The sequence below is a fragment of the Peromyscus eremicus genome, chromosome 13 (assembly GCF_949786415.1).
Source record: "Peromyscus eremicus chromosome 13, PerEre_H2_v1, whole genome shotgun sequence".
Classification (NCBI taxonomy): domain Eukaryota; kingdom Metazoa; phylum Chordata; class Mammalia; order Rodentia; family Cricetidae; genus Peromyscus; species Peromyscus eremicus.
The window spans coordinates 35,659,527-35,675,339 of NC_081429.1; positions in this window are offsets into that span (position 1 = coordinate 35,659,527).

Consider the following 15,813-nt stretch of genomic DNA (forward strand, 5'->3'; position numbering starts at 1 on the left):
GGAGGAGGAGAAGGAGAAAAAAGGAGGAGGAGGACAGGAGAGGAGACGGAGAGGAGGAGGGGAGGGAAGGGGGGGGGAGGAGGAAGAGGAGGAAGTTGTTCTCCACAGCAGCTTCACTATTTTCCGTTCACACAAGCAGCACACAGGGTTCCAACACCTGGGCATCATCACGAACATTTGCTGTTTTCCTTCTTCAAGCTCTGTGTGAACGAATCTCCTCCATCTCTCCTTTCCTTTGTCTCCACAGCTGCCACACCACTGAGAGCTCATTTTCGTCCAAGGCTAAACACGGTCCAGAGATTCTATGTGAAGCAACAGTGCTAACCGCTTGGGCCCACAGCCATTTGAATGGTGAGGAAATCGACACACGGAGGTTAGCAACCTGTTCAACTGTACAAAGTGGGAAAATCTAGATCCTAAGGCAGGTTTGTTTGTTTAAGCTACTCCAACTTGTGCCCTTAGGTGGCTGAGGACAAGGCAAGTCATTGGTGATATCGGGACCGCCTGTGATATTCATTCATTGGAAGCCTGAGTAACAGCTGAGGGAGTGGACTGGAAGGATGTCTGTGCCAGGATGCTAAGGTTGGCCCTGGGAAGAGCCTACATCACCCATCTTCCCTTAGCACCGGAATTCTAGATAACTCAGTCCTCAGGCTAGCCTGGTTGGTTGGCTTGCTGAAATTCACATTCCTGGGTGCTACCTGTATACCAATCCAGCTGCAGAAGGTGGGTGGGGCCCAAGGATCTGCATTTTTATCAAGCTTCCCAGCCAAAACTTACATGCTGTTTTCTGAAAAATCTCACAAATTGGAGAGGCTCAAAACTTTTCTCCAAAACCTGAGAACCTGAATCCAGATCCCCAGCACCCAGGCACAAGCCAGCTCCAGTTGAGGAGGAGGTCAGACAGAATCCAGCAGATCCTTAGGACTTACGGCAAGCTGGTCTGATGAAAATAATGAGGTCTAGGCTCTGGGAGAGACCCTGCCTTAAAATATAAGGTGGGTACCAATAGAGAAAGACATCCTACATTGGCCTCTGCCTTCCCCATGCACAAGCACATACAGGCATACTCTGTGCACAAGTATATGTGCAACACACACACACACACACACACACACACACACACACACACACATATACTCAATGTAAGAAGCAGGATTTCTTAATGTTAAGGTTTTGTTGTTGTTTGTCCATATTTTTACTTTGAGGAATTGTTTTTGTTTTAGTGGTGAGGAGATAATGGGGGGGGGGGGGGTTTCCAGTACATAGATCTAGTAGTAATGAATCCTCCTCATCCAGGACTCATTATTTCTTTATTTAAAAAAAAAAAAATTTAAGAGGGAAAATAAAAAAAAAAAAAACCTTCCCCAAGAAATAAAGCAATCGAAAGTGGGGGTAACTCAATTAACTACTCAGCTACTTGGTTTGTTTTGGCTTTTGTGAGTTTGGGTTTGGTTTGGTTTGGTTTTTGTTTTGTTTTGTTTTTCCCTTGAAAGATTTTCATAATTTAGCCCGCAGGGCCCACATTCCTTACAATGTTCTTAGCCTGAGCTTTTGGGGAAAATCTGGGGCCATTGGTCCCACAGGAATGATGCCAGGGTATGTTCCAAGAGCTTCCCATAAGCCCTCACAGCCAGTGGAAGACAAAGTTAGGGCATGACTACCGGTGTATGAGAAGATACAATCAAGTTCATGAGGAGGGGCTGTGTTTTAGAGTGTTTCAGACCTGGATGAGCTGGTGGAGACTCCAATAGCTGTATATGAGAGACACGAGGGCCCCACAGCAGTGAGAACCTGAAATGGGGCTTCTAAATTCTGTACCAGATTTTTGGGAAGGATCCAGTAGTGTTTCCTGAAGGTCGTTTATTTATATACCCCTTCAAAATGTAATTTCCTTTCTGCCTCCCTTTCCCATCTGTGCTATTATTAACATCTCTCTTTAAATAAGCTCGTAGTTTTAGCCAAGTTCGTTGAAGAAGCAAACTCTGAATCAGTCCTGTGAATGGAAGAGTAACATCAGTTGTTGGAAATAGGTCTCAACTCTCTCACATCAGCCCCCTGGATATTAGGAACCGGACGGACTTAATAATCAAGACGCCTCGTGGCTAAATTTTAGCCACAGAATCAAGCACCCATCTGGGGCTCTAACCCTGAGTTTCCTCCCTCTTTGTCAAGGGGTATATTAGCAAGTATTAGGGCTGTTGGAGCTATCTCCTGATCAACAGAGATGCACATCCAATTACCTGAGGATTAAATACTTGAAAGAGGATGCCATTTAAAATACAATGGCCACCCCACTTGTACCTCTCTGGCCCACCAGCAGGGCCCGTTCTTCAGTTACTGATGCCTAAACAGGTGAAGGCTATGTCATATTCTCCTACCACCTCAGGCTGTTGTGACCTCTCCCATTGACTTCCTGAGTCTGTACTGGGTACTGATGCTAGGTCCTGTCACACAGAGGAGCTGACAGTGGTCACCCTTGACAACAAACTTTATTTCCTTGATAGTGGCCCTCATGCTTCAAAACAATGAAATGGACACAGGCGTCATGCCTTAAACGACTTCTCTGCTCAAACATCTTCTCCCCTGCTGCTTATAAAACAAAGTATAAATCCCTTAGTGTGGCATGGGAGATGTACGTCCACCAGATCTCAGTGTGCTTTTCACGGACGTGAAAAGCATGGAAAGTTGCAGTTAGAGCTGAGACTCTTTCGATCCTTTGAGCCTCAAGTGCCAGTCTTTTGGAAGCTCATAATCAACCAGCAGCCTCACATTCTCCAGAGGTGGGCAGTTTTCCACCTTAACGACCTGGGAAGCTTTAGGAACTCCAAAAGGCTGAGCTGCACCTAGTCCCCACGTGGGGAATTTCTCCTCACCATGACCAAAATACACATGGGGAAACAGCTTAAAGAAGTATGGCTTGTTTTGCTTCCCAGGCTCAGGAGGTTGCAGTCCAACAGGGCAGAACAGGCACATGGAGTTCATGGTAGTGGAAGCATGCGGGAGAAGCTGTGCCCATCATGGCCGACTAGGATAATTAAAAAAGTGAAAGCCATAACAAGGGGCAATACAACCTTCCAAGGCTTTCCTCTAGTGGCCTACTTCTGCAGCCAGAGCCTGCTTCCCAAAGGCATCTGTGACTTTAAAAACAGTGCCACGAGTTTGAGAATAAGCATTTGGGGACATTTCAGATTCAAACAACAACCAAAATAAAAAATAAAAATAAAAATAAAAACTATGCACTTGCATCTCTGGGGTGAAACTTACAAATCATTAGTCTGAAAAATTCTCCTAGATGATTCCAACAGGCAACCAAGAGGCCAGGACTCCTAGGCCTCACCCAGATACACCCAACCTTTTGACACAACATAAAGTTATTCTCTGCAAAGTTTATGATTGAGAACTGCACAATTAAGTTACAAACATACACACACACACACACACACACACACACACACACACACACACACACATACACACACACCTCATAATGTTTTAAGTATGTTTATGGTTTTTGTGTTGGGTCATGTACACAACTGTTCTGAGAACGTAAGTTGAAGAAGCCTAAATCATAGGCTATCTGTAACACATGACCTTCAAGAGTCAGATCAAGGGCTCTGTGTTTTAGACTTGGGGACCATTGGGTTTTGGCAGCCAGGTGGGGTCCTATCTCCATAGCATATAGATGAAGCCAAGAAGCTCCAAGTTGCAGAGTCACACAGCTAATTTCCAAAGTTCAGTAGTTGCTCAACTAAAAGGAAGATCCTTGTGTTCAAATCCTCTGTCCCATCCTCCAGGATGATATCTATCCAGCTCACCAACCTTTCAACACTACAGTTTTTGGATACACATTCTGCCTATCTGCCTATCATGTGTTTTATCAATGGTCCATCTGTCCCTGGATGCCATAATACCAAGAGGCTTTTACCATGTCTGAGTCACTGGCCCTGCCTGCAATAACAATAGCAAATCTGCCAGCTTCACTGGCTTCCGCACTTGATTTTCATTTAGTCAGCCTCATTTCCTGTGTAAGCTTACTTAGCCACACTCCAGCACACTCCACTTCGGCCTTCTCTTGACCCCCATGTGCCCACAGGTTAGCACTGAGTTATTCTTTAACAGCACAGGGTAGACTCTCCCAGAGGGCAGAGACCATGGCTTCTGCTCTTATATCTACCCAGTGCACTTAGAATAAACACCCAACCAATGTTCTTCCACCCAGACAGAAAGCCTCAAGGCTTATTCAAGTGTACCTCCTTCAGAATCACCTTTTAGGCCTCTCTCAGAAATGTGTTGCAAGGGGGCGGGAAGAAAGAATTACTCTCTCTGTTTCCCTTTTCCTATTTCATTTCGAAAGAATGGCCTTGAGGTTTATGTCACTTGCACTCAAGTGGCAACAAACCCAGAATACCAAACTTTTCAAGAGATCAGCATGACATATGCATAGATATTATATGTGTCTCCTTTAGTGCGCTCTCTTTCTGCAAATGTCAATGGCTTTCCAGAATAATAGACAATCCTGGGCGATTGCCACACCTGCACGTGTCCTGCTAGCAGCCACTCAGAGCTAGAAATAAACAGAAAATCTCCCTAATGCCTCCAGGAATAAAGTGGCACACACACATGGCAGCTCCTTTATTAGCTCTTCAGCACTTAGCTGCGTTGATGTCTTCAAGCTGGTAAGTGGCTAAGCCTCTGAACCTGAGGTCCAGGTTTAAGATTTCTCATTAAGAAGACTCTCAGTTTTCTACCAGGTTTTATTAGAGCTTCTCCAAACTGTATGAATTGTGTGTGTGTGTGTGTGTGTGTGTGTGTGTGTGTGTGTGTGTAGCCAATGTATAAATTATCTTGTAAGAGATTAACACGGAAGTTTCCCCGCTGGTAGAAACAGACAATGGTACAGCCTCTTTGGGACACAGAACTGCTGTAGGGCCCAGTAAGTCCACTCCTGCCTATGCAGCCGAGAGAAATGAAATCATGTGCCTACAGGAGAACATCTATGTAAATATTCCTGAAAGCCTGATTATAATAGACCAAAAAAAGTGGTAACAACACAAATGCCCATCAGCAGATGAGGGAATGAATAAAATGAGATTCATCCATAAAATGGAACACTTAGCCATGAACGGGAATACACGCTATAACACACATGAACCCTGAAAACATGCTAAGTGAAAGAGGTTACTCACAGCAGAACTACGTATTTTATTATTCCACGAAATGGCTTCATAATTCACATGAAGTAGAAAATTGCCACAGGCAGAAAGCAGCTTCATGGTTTTCTAGGGCTGAGGGGGGAGGGACAAGCTGAAGGACAGGGCAGGGGAGTGGCTACCGAAGGGTACCAGGCTTCTTTGTGAGGGATGAACATGTTCTCCAATTTATTTGATGGTAGCACAGCTGAATACACTTAAAAAAAAAAAAAAAAAAAAAAAAAAAAAAAAAAAAAAAAAAAAAAAAAAAACACCAAACCACTTGAAATAGGTGAATTTTGAGGTATATAAACAGTATCTCAATAAAACTGTTACCAAAAAAAGTCTTTTAAAAAATTAAAAGATTAACGACCCCAACCCTTCGCTGTCCTTTCTTCCTTCCTATGGTGTCATCGGCGACAGCTTCTCCAGACCTCAGCTCCCTTGTCAGTAGAAGCTACTTGCAACACTTTAAGGATTAAATAAAAATAATCCACGTGGGTGATGTAAATTGATCTGTATTTTCTGTTAGTCTCTAACTCCTGGAAGAAGAATACCAGTCCCGGAGCCTTCTGCTGGGAGGGAACTGGATTCCGCTGAGGAAAGGGAGCCACAGTAATTACGGGGAAAGGGGACTCAACAAGAAGAGGGTTGGAGAGAAGGCTCCGTAAATAACGTGCTCGTCCAGTGTGATGATTGGCTTTCATTGACAACTTGATACCATCCAAAATCAGCTGGGAAGAGAGGCTCCATAAAGGACTGTCTAGACAAGTTTGGCGTGTGAGCGTGTCTGTGGGGGATTGTCTTGACAATGTTACTTGAGGTGGAAAGAACCAGACCACTGACGGCAGCGTCATTCCCTGAGTTTGGGTCCTGGACTATCAAGGAACGGAGGAAGGGGGCTGAGCCCAAGTGCGCATGCGTTGGCGCTCTCTTCTCTTGACTGTGGATGTGATGCGATTAGCTGTTTTCAGCTTCTCCCGCCTTGACCTCCCCGCTATGGTGGACAAGAACTTGGAATTGTGAGCCAAAGTAAATCCCTTCTCCTGTAAGCTGCCTTGTGTCCTTGTATTTTGTCACAGAAACCGAAGCGAGACTAGGACACCCGTGCCAAAATGAAGACCCGAGTTTGAATGCCCAGGACCCACGTAAAAGACAACACGGTAGTGCGCATTTGTAATCTCAGTGCTCATTTGTTGACATAGGAGATGAGAGACAGAGATGGGAGAATCCCCAGAAGCTTAGGGGGACCCATGGTGTATACAATGGCGAACAACCGAAGGGAGACGTCCTGACTCAAAGGAAGAAGGCAAGAACTAACACCCAAGGGTGCCCTCTGGCTGCCACATAGACGTGGTGGCAAGTGTCCACATGCATGCACATGAACAAGTATACACACCACACACATTACATACATGTGTACAAATCCCACATACACATCATACATGTACACCCATCATATACACATAGCATACACATACATCATATATATCATATACACATCACACACACACACACACACAAGAAATAAGTATTTCTCGAAATCCTTTCCTCTATGCTGCAGCCTGACCCCATTCCTCCCCTCTATCCCCATCCCTGTTGTGAAAAGGGACTTCAAAGCTCTCCTTCCCCTGCCTGCATGATCTCCACTCTGTGATGCCATTTAAGCCACCACCGTCGTGTCTCCGAACTTCTGGAGACTTGGCAGAGCCAAGAGGAGGAGCAAAGTGTGCTTAATGAGAGCGATGGGGGGAAGGCAAATGGAAGAATTCTTACCTGCCAGGCACACCCCACACATCTTCGCCGGCTGAGAGAAATTCCATTCTGAAGGGCACTGAAGCTACTGCTATCTGGAGCGGCCAGCCAGTGAGAAATTATGCTCCGGGTAGCAGCCCAGGCAGCTTTCATTACTGTTGAAGACTATCACCTCATAATTCAACCCAGCTCAAGCCTTACCTCCTCTCTGAAGACTTGTTGGCCATCCCAGTCCTCAGCAATTCCTCCCCCTGCCGAATTCCTCTAGGATGGATGTGATAACGTATGAAATCACCCAGGACTGAGGCCAGGACATTAGCAACCACTCAAAACCCATCTATCTCCCAGCCATCCGCCAGCACTTATTATTGGCGTAGGTCCGTGGGCCCACAGCAAACACAGCCTGAATTGTTATCTTTTACATATCTATTTTCCGGTTCTCCAACCCATCTGAATAGCTGAGGAGGACAAGATTCCATGGCACCCTTTTCACTTCCCAGCATAACAAGTTCCACTGTAGTAAGATTCCCAACAGACATTTGTTTATGGTGATAATTCCCAGCTCCCCCAACCCTGACTTAAAGAATCTCTCTGAAAGGGGTTGGGGGGGGGGGGAGGTAGTACAGCAAATCTTCTGTGATTGAAAGGCTTACTTGGCCATTGAGACTTCCAATCAAACTTTCTGAATAGATGAGAGGGTTGATTTTTAGAAGGCTATACTTAAAAATGACAAAATATACTTCAGCAAAGTTTTCAGCCTGTTACCGTGACCCTCCCCCAGTCTCTACCCAGTCGCCACCATGAACTCAGAGTTGGTTCTCCAGAGAGACAGGGTGAGAAGCATCACAGTGGGTTGAAAAACATGAATATTAAGACAAGAAGTTACAAACTATCCCAGTCTCCTTCTTGTTGGACATGTTACAGAATAACTCCAGGCCTCAATTTCTTCACACGGCCCTTGTGGGATTATATAATCTACATCTACTCCCATTGCGAAAGGGACGGTACTCAATAAACGGCATTAAAAGCACCGCAGTGTTTTAACTGGGAGCCTCTAGGAGATCCTGGGGCACTCTGTGTGTCCAAAAATCTGTCCCCAGTCAAAAGGCATAGATAAGGATAGTTCCCACCCCCTCATCCAAGAAGCGTCTTATTGCAGGAAATAGGGGTTACCACAGAGATCCACAGCTGCTCAAGTGCAGAGAACAGCCTCCCTTAGCTACACGAGAACCAATCCCACCAATTACTTCCTGTGACAAAGGTCATGACCATCAAATGTCTGATAAGGGCATTGCCGAGACTCGGGTCCCATCAGTGAAATGGGCACAAACACAGTACTGTACAACTTCTAAGCCACAATCACAGAAACTTTCTACACTCACCCACCCTGGCTGGGTGTTGGTAGGTGTGTGTTCTAGGAGGCAGAGCTTCTATCCCTCAGAGTCCCCGAGCAGCTGGATAAAGTGGAGATCCCACCCATTCGTCCATCCCATCCTTGATAGCACAGCCCAAGAACCAAACTGAACTGTCTGTATAGGAAAAAAAGTAAACTGTGCATTAAGTCACCAAAATACGGGTGTTCATTATACCAGCCTTCTGTTAATCCTAATACTTACCATATAGATTTTGCAAATGCTTAAACAAAGTCATTATACATTAGATTTCTGAGTCATAATAGCTCAATAATGCTTAAGTCCTTGACTCTCATGGGCTTGTTACCTACCTGAAAATACAATGGTTTTTTCCCCCCTTTGGATAAAAAGTTCCCTAGGAATATTTAAACAACAGGTTGGTACTAGCCCCTGGAAGCTTACTATCAAGGAACAGTCCTGAGAGATTTCCCATCTATGAACTCAGATACAGTGTTGGGGTTGACTGATGGAACACCTGTGATTACCCATGGGCGCCCTTCACAAGGAATGTGAGCATTCCCTCATAGAAGGAGGTCACCTGAGATTCCAGCCAGCATTCCAGATGCTTGTGGCCTTGGGAGCTGCTAGAGTATATGAGAGGTGAAAAGTTGACGGGTATAGGGATTCCAGCACTGTAAATATTGCGGCTTATCACCTGTACTGGGGTGGGGTTTTCAGCGATGAACTGCCTGAGTCACTCAGACTCTGCAAGTGAGCCCAATAAACTCATTGGTTCTCTAGCCTGAATTTGCATGCAATAGTTCTTTGGTCTTACGGTTTCCTAGCTAGGGCAAACAGGAAAAGTCTCCCAGGAAAAGTCACGTGACCACCAGAACTCTAACTGCAAGCTAAGATGGCGGTCTGATAATAAAGGCATCCCCCTTCACTCAGTGGATGGAAGGCCCTTTCATATCTCCCAAAACTGGCTAAACTTACATATCACTCCCCAGACATACTATAACCATAGATAAGGTATCTTGCTTTCATTCTTATTGTGACCAATTTGAGACTATTTCTAAGTATCTTTTACGATGAAATATTTTCTCAGGATCTGCAAAAATTCCATGGAAGTCCCAACCCTGTGGACAAAATTTAAAATGAGTACTTCTGCTCCAATAACTCTTTATCAATGTCTCAGTATAGATCTTCTAAACATCCATGTGGAAGGTGAATTCTGGCCATGGAGGAGGGAGAAGTGGAGAAGAGCATGATGGGTTGGCTAAGATGGAGAATAGAAAGATGAGAGTAACAGGGACAGAGAAAGGGAAGCCCCAGAAAGCTGGCACTGATGGATGGAGACTGCCTTTATAAGGCAGGAAACTGTGGTCAGTTAACCAGAATCAAGAGGAGATCGGAAGGAATAATGACATTAGTCATTGCTATTCAATGGGAACGTGATTTCAGACATACCATGTCTGTTTCTGGGAGTCAGGGTTAGAGCTAAGAGTTCATTTGGGTGCTTCCTTTTCCAGTCTTTGATCTGGGCACACTTGGGTTATCACGGCCTATGATCATGACTGTCAGAGACGTAGGTGACCAGGCTGGAAATCCCTAGCCACAGAGTGGCCTCTTAACATGTGGGTACACCAGGAAGCCTAACAACCCACACCCACTCCTCATTGACATTCTCGGGGCTTGATTTTATTTATTTATTTATTTATTTATTTATTTATTTATTTATTTATTTATTTATTTTTGTTTTGTTTTGCTTTTTGAGACAGGGTTTCTCTGTGTAGCTTTGCGCCTTTCCTGGAACTCACTTTGGAGACCAGGCTGGCCTCGAACTCACAGAGATCCGCCTGCCTCTTCCTCCTGAGTGCTGGGATTAAAGGCGTGCACCACCACCGCCTGGCTTCCTGATATTTATTTAATGGGTTGGGGAAGGCATTAGAGAGGACTACTCATTTTGAAGCTCCACCTGAGGGTTCTGTGGACTCCTGGGGTTACTAGTACACTCTTTCCAAATTCTCCAGGGACGTCTTAAGGACCCTCCACAATTCTCCAGATGACCAGCTCATTGATGGGACTATTCCAAATGAGATTCATTTTTCAGGGACTGTCAGGGAACAAACTTGAAGATCAAGACAGAGCTCCTACTTAAACCCAGCCTCCTTACCTACCTGGTCATACATCTGCCTTCAGGACCAACAGTCTGTCTGCCACAGCGATTGCTAGCTGGCTTCCATGCAACCAAGCGTGGGACCCCACCCCTACATCTAATGCTTCCCTTTGGAAAAGAGGGAATGATGAGACAGAGACAGAAAATCTGCCTGAGTGGGGGAGAAATATTTCCAGCAAAAGTGTCGATTAAATTAATAGAGCACTCTCCCAGGAGCACTGGAGCAACTCAATATTGAACTGCAGAAGTGACAAGGAGTCTCTCTGATGATGCAGTCTGCCCTGGGACGCTCTCTAGTTCATGTTCTTCTACTCCTCAGCCTTCCTGCTGGACGTTTTCTTTCAGACACTGCAACTCTGCACTCGTGGGCAAATACCCACAAGTGTGCATGCGTGTGCATGTCTATTTGCAGGACCTATGGTTTCGAAGTTCTTGGATATTCCAGTATGCTATTTTGCTAGAAGGTGTAGACCATGAGTTCACGACAGTGTTTTTATGTCAAGGCTAATGCATACAGAGAGAGTGATATATATTTTTTCAGGTGTTTGCATCTGACCAGAAATAACTGACGCTGTACAAAATCATTGTACTGAAGATCATTTTTGTAACAGATCACAAAGGCTTGGGAGAGAGAGAAAAACAACTTTAATTTGGAAAACTCACACTGTCTAGACCTCTTCGGTGATTTATAAAGCTTCACATCATGCCACTCTGATTTTCAGTTCTGAAATTCAAGGTGGCTATTTCTTCCTGGGACTGAAAATATACATGTAATTAATAGAATTTAATTCTTTGCTCTTTCTTTCCCTCAAAAAAAATAAATTACCTGACCTTCAAAACATGCCTGTGTCTAACTACGTTAAGGATTTGCCTCTGTGTTTTCTTTTGGTAGAAGCCTGGTGGTTTAGTCCAAGCTGTCACTCAAAGTCTCTGGGTTAAAAGGTCTCTATGTATTTATCTTGGTGCTCATATTAACCAGTTAAACGGTTGGATAGCAGTGAAAGACTCAGAGAAACAGATATTTGAGAAGTCCAACATTTGGTACTTGAGAAATGACAGAAGGGCTTTGGTGGAGTTTATTACCCACTAATTATTGAATAAGCATAAGAAGTTGTATATTTTCCCAGCACTGGCAAGAAGTTATTGACAGCCACGCACACCATTGACAAACAGTAGACAGAAACTGCTCTGCAGGCCTTTCACAGACAGAGGCTCCAAGGAGCTTTTTGATTTTTTTTTTTTAACTCCTGACATCCAGAGACCAGAAACTGATTCTATCAACCCTCTCCTACCCATGAGCATGTACATACATGCATACACACACACACACACACACACACACACACACACACACACACACACACACAGCAAAACTAGTAGCCATGGTGAGGCTAAGCCACTGTGATTATACAAGTAAGGGAGGCACTTTCTATACTCCTGATACTAGAATCCACCTACAACATTCACCAGCTGCCCTCCCAGCATGGGTCACCTTCCCACCTTCCTCACATCTGTCAATAACTCTGCCAGTCTCTGAAGCAAGAAATCAGTCATCATGGGCCACTCTCTGACCTTCAACCCCAATGTGCAATCTGTGACCAAGCCCTGTCATCTCCACTCACAGCCTCTCCACGTACCTTCTCTTCCACAGAGGAGGGGAATTTTTAGCATAAACAAGCAAAAAAGGTGCTGTGAGGGTACATTGTTCAGCATCAGCTCCCTACTCCAAGCTTCCACCGGCCACCAACACAGCCCTACTCTGTCTGTTCTGAGGAGGCAAGCCTTGGAGACAGGATGCACCCTAAAGGTCCACATGGTGACAGGGTGCACCCTGAAGGTCCACAGGAGGAAGCAGCTTTACACCTCAACAACTTGACTTCAAACTTCAGACCTCCAGCATCACGAGAGAATAACTTCCCGGTGTTCCAGCCACATAGTTCATTACAGCAGCCACAGAAAAGTAATAGGAGGCCAGAGAGACTTATCCAGACAACTAGCAGCTTATCTAACATAGGCTGCCCTGCTGCTCTAAGCTTGCACACCCAAACCAACTTTATACTTACCTTGGTTCTCTTCTTTACCCTGGATGTACTGGGATATACATGAGATGTGTAGCAGCCTTGTGCTATATGTTATAATGATAGTCACGACTGTCACCATTTTAACTACTCTACAAGATGCCAAGCTCTGGTGGCATCAGTTACCCTAGTGCTGTGAGATGGTCTGTATGTCAAGTGTGTTGCTGATTGGTCAGTAAATAAATCACTGATTGGCCATTGGCTAGGCAGGAAGTAGAGGGGGACAAAGAGAAGAATTCTGGGAAGTGGAAGGCTGAGGGAGAGACACTGCCAGCCGCCACCATGACAAGCCACATGTGAAGATGCCGGTAAGCCACGAGCCATGTAGCAAGGTATAGATTAATAGAAATGGATTAATTTAAGCTGTAAGAACAGTTAGCAAGAAGCCTGCCACGGCCATACAGTTTGTAACCAATATAAGTCTCTGTGTTTACTTGGTTGGGTCTGAATGGCTGTGGGACTGGCAGGTGAGAGAGATTTGCCCTGACTGTGGGCCAGGGAGGAAAATTCTAGCTACACCCTAGGTTGTTCCTGTCATCATCAATTGCACTCTTTGAAGGTGTTGGGTTGTAAGAGAGGATAACCTGGAAATAAATTCATCGTCATCCTCTTGGTATTTGCAGAGTTCTTCCCACCGGAAGCATCGAATTCTACTTCTATGCATTTCCTTTCTCGTATCATGAGAGCTGGGGGACCCAGTCAGTATCCTGTCCTACACTTGCCTGCTGAAGGCCCTAATCTTGTCACTGGTCCACACTGAAGAAATGCTCAGGCTTCTCCTCAGAGGACAGCCTGGCCACAGAAGCACACGTTATTTGCCAGTCTTGGTTTGTTGGGTTTGGCTTGGTTTTGATGGGAGTCTGTCTATGTAGCCCAGGCTGGCCTCCAAGCCACAATCTCCCTACCTCAGCCTCTCAAGCATTAAAACTTTTTAAAGATAAGGTATCATGTAGCCCAGGCTGTCCTCAAATTCACTATGTAGTCAAGGATGGCCTTGAATGTCTGATCTTTCTGTCTCTACCTCCCAAGTTCTAGGATCACAGGCAAGTATCACTATGCCCAATTGATGCAGTGCTGGGGTTTGAACCCAGGGCCTCACATATGTGAGTCAAGCACTCTATCACCTGAGCTATATACCAGCCTTGGAGTCTTCGTTCTTAGTTCAGTACCACTAATCACTTTCTTTCCTAGACCCCTTTCTACCCAAGGAGACAACTGGGAAGGAACACCTACCCCATCCCTGCGAACTCCCTGGCCATTCTTGTAAATAGCGCTGTTCTGACAGGAAATGACAAACAGATGCCCCTTGACCCTCCATGACCCCAAAGTGACTGATCATAAGGTCAGCACGTGGCCTGTTCATTTGGGAACAGCCAAAGCCCAGGCTCCTTAATTTGGAGTGTCATATGTCACAGCTGTGATAGATTAGGGACATCCTTTCAAATGAAGCCTTTTGGCTGGGGCTGGGGTTGTTGTTCTTATCATGCCTGGAGGCATGCAGGAGGGAAAATGCAAACTTATTAAGAGAATCAGGTAAGAAACAAGGTGTCCTTTACCATTAAATGACAGTAGGAGGTGGCATCACCACTGAGCATCCTGCCACATCACCACAGGGCCGTCCCCCACAGCAAAGAACAATCAAGACACAAGGAGAAACCCTCCACTGGAGTAAGCTTCAAGTCAATTTAGGCTGGAGAATTCTCTGCTGGAGGACTGACAAGTTCTTAGGAAGAATATTCAGAGTAATTCCAGCAGTTAGAGGCATTTCAACCCAAAGCAAATTTATTAGAAGCAGGATTCAGTTTCCTCAAAGGAGAATGCTCAGGGGGGGACCATTCATTTGGTTTTTTTGCTCACTCTTTGGCTTCCAAACTTGGTATATGTGCTCAGCCCTCTGAGCTTCCAATAGTATTGTCTCGTGGGCTACAGTTTTCTTTTCTTTTTTCTTTTTCTTTTTCTTTTTCTTTTGGAGAGGGGGAGTTGCTAAATCTTTTCTCCAAATGAAAGTGTGATTATGTGAAACCCAATAATAACAAAACAAAAAAAATTGCACAACTGTTCCATGTGCAGAAAGAATAGAAACAGAGCTGAGGAGGATGCTCGGTTGTTGAGTAAGGTGCTTGCCACACAAGTTTGAGGACCTGAGTTCGATTCCCAACACCCATGTAAAAAGCCAAGCGTGGTGGTATGAATCCATAATCCAAGAACTGGGGAGGCAGAGACAGGGGAACCCCTGAGGCTCACTGGCCAGCTAGTCTAGTCAAACCAGCAAGCCCCATGACACACAAAACAAGTGGACTCAAGTTTGACCTCTGGCCTACACACACACACACACACACACACACACACACACACACACATTAAATTAAAAAGAGTAGACAGGATGTGCTGGCTCCTTCACAGATTAGGGACACCCCTAACGGTCATCGTCCCTCCCTACCACACCATGTCTTTCGGGCTCTCCAGAATGACCTGGAAACTCTCATCTAGCGGCTGAGTGAGGGGAGCAGCAGAGCTGTGAACTAGAGGCCTTGCGTGCCGCTGTACTGATCCACTTCAAGGCAGCCCACTCTGACCCTTTGACTCCAAAACATCTCCTCTTGGAAATGGGTTCCCTATGTCAATTTATTTACTAGGTTCCGGGGAATAACAGCACTAACTGTCATTCCTTGATGGCTTCTGTTCTAACTAATTAAAAAAGTCACTCATGTAAACAACATGCAAGTATAATTTACAAGCAGTGAAATCACCACAGAGCAGGTAGACTTTTATAATCTCTCATTTCAGCATGCCTTAGGCACTCCTCTGCCCTCCTGACACCCACCTTCAGTGTGCTGAAAATAATGCACGCTTATAAAGCAAAAATTAGAAACTTTGATTCTAATTTGCTACTTTGAGCCTAGAAAATTCGATGGCTCAAGGCCAAGATTGCATTCTACACTCCTAATTGTACACGATGCGCATCTTTCTTGGAAATAGCCAGAAGTTACGCTAGCCAAAACCATGTACATAAAATTGCAAAAAGCATTTGGATTAAAATTCCAAATCATCAATAAAGGAATTTGTGTCTTGCTACATTAGGGCTGCTATTACCAAATGTCTCACACTGCTAAACAACTGGAATGTGTTGCTGAAGGTCCCAGAGGATGGGAAGTTCAAGATTAAGGCAGTGACAGATGTGGTGTCTGATGAGAACATGTTCCTCATATTTGGTATGTGTGATTTATGTGTGGTGTGCGTGTGTGTGTGTGTGTGTG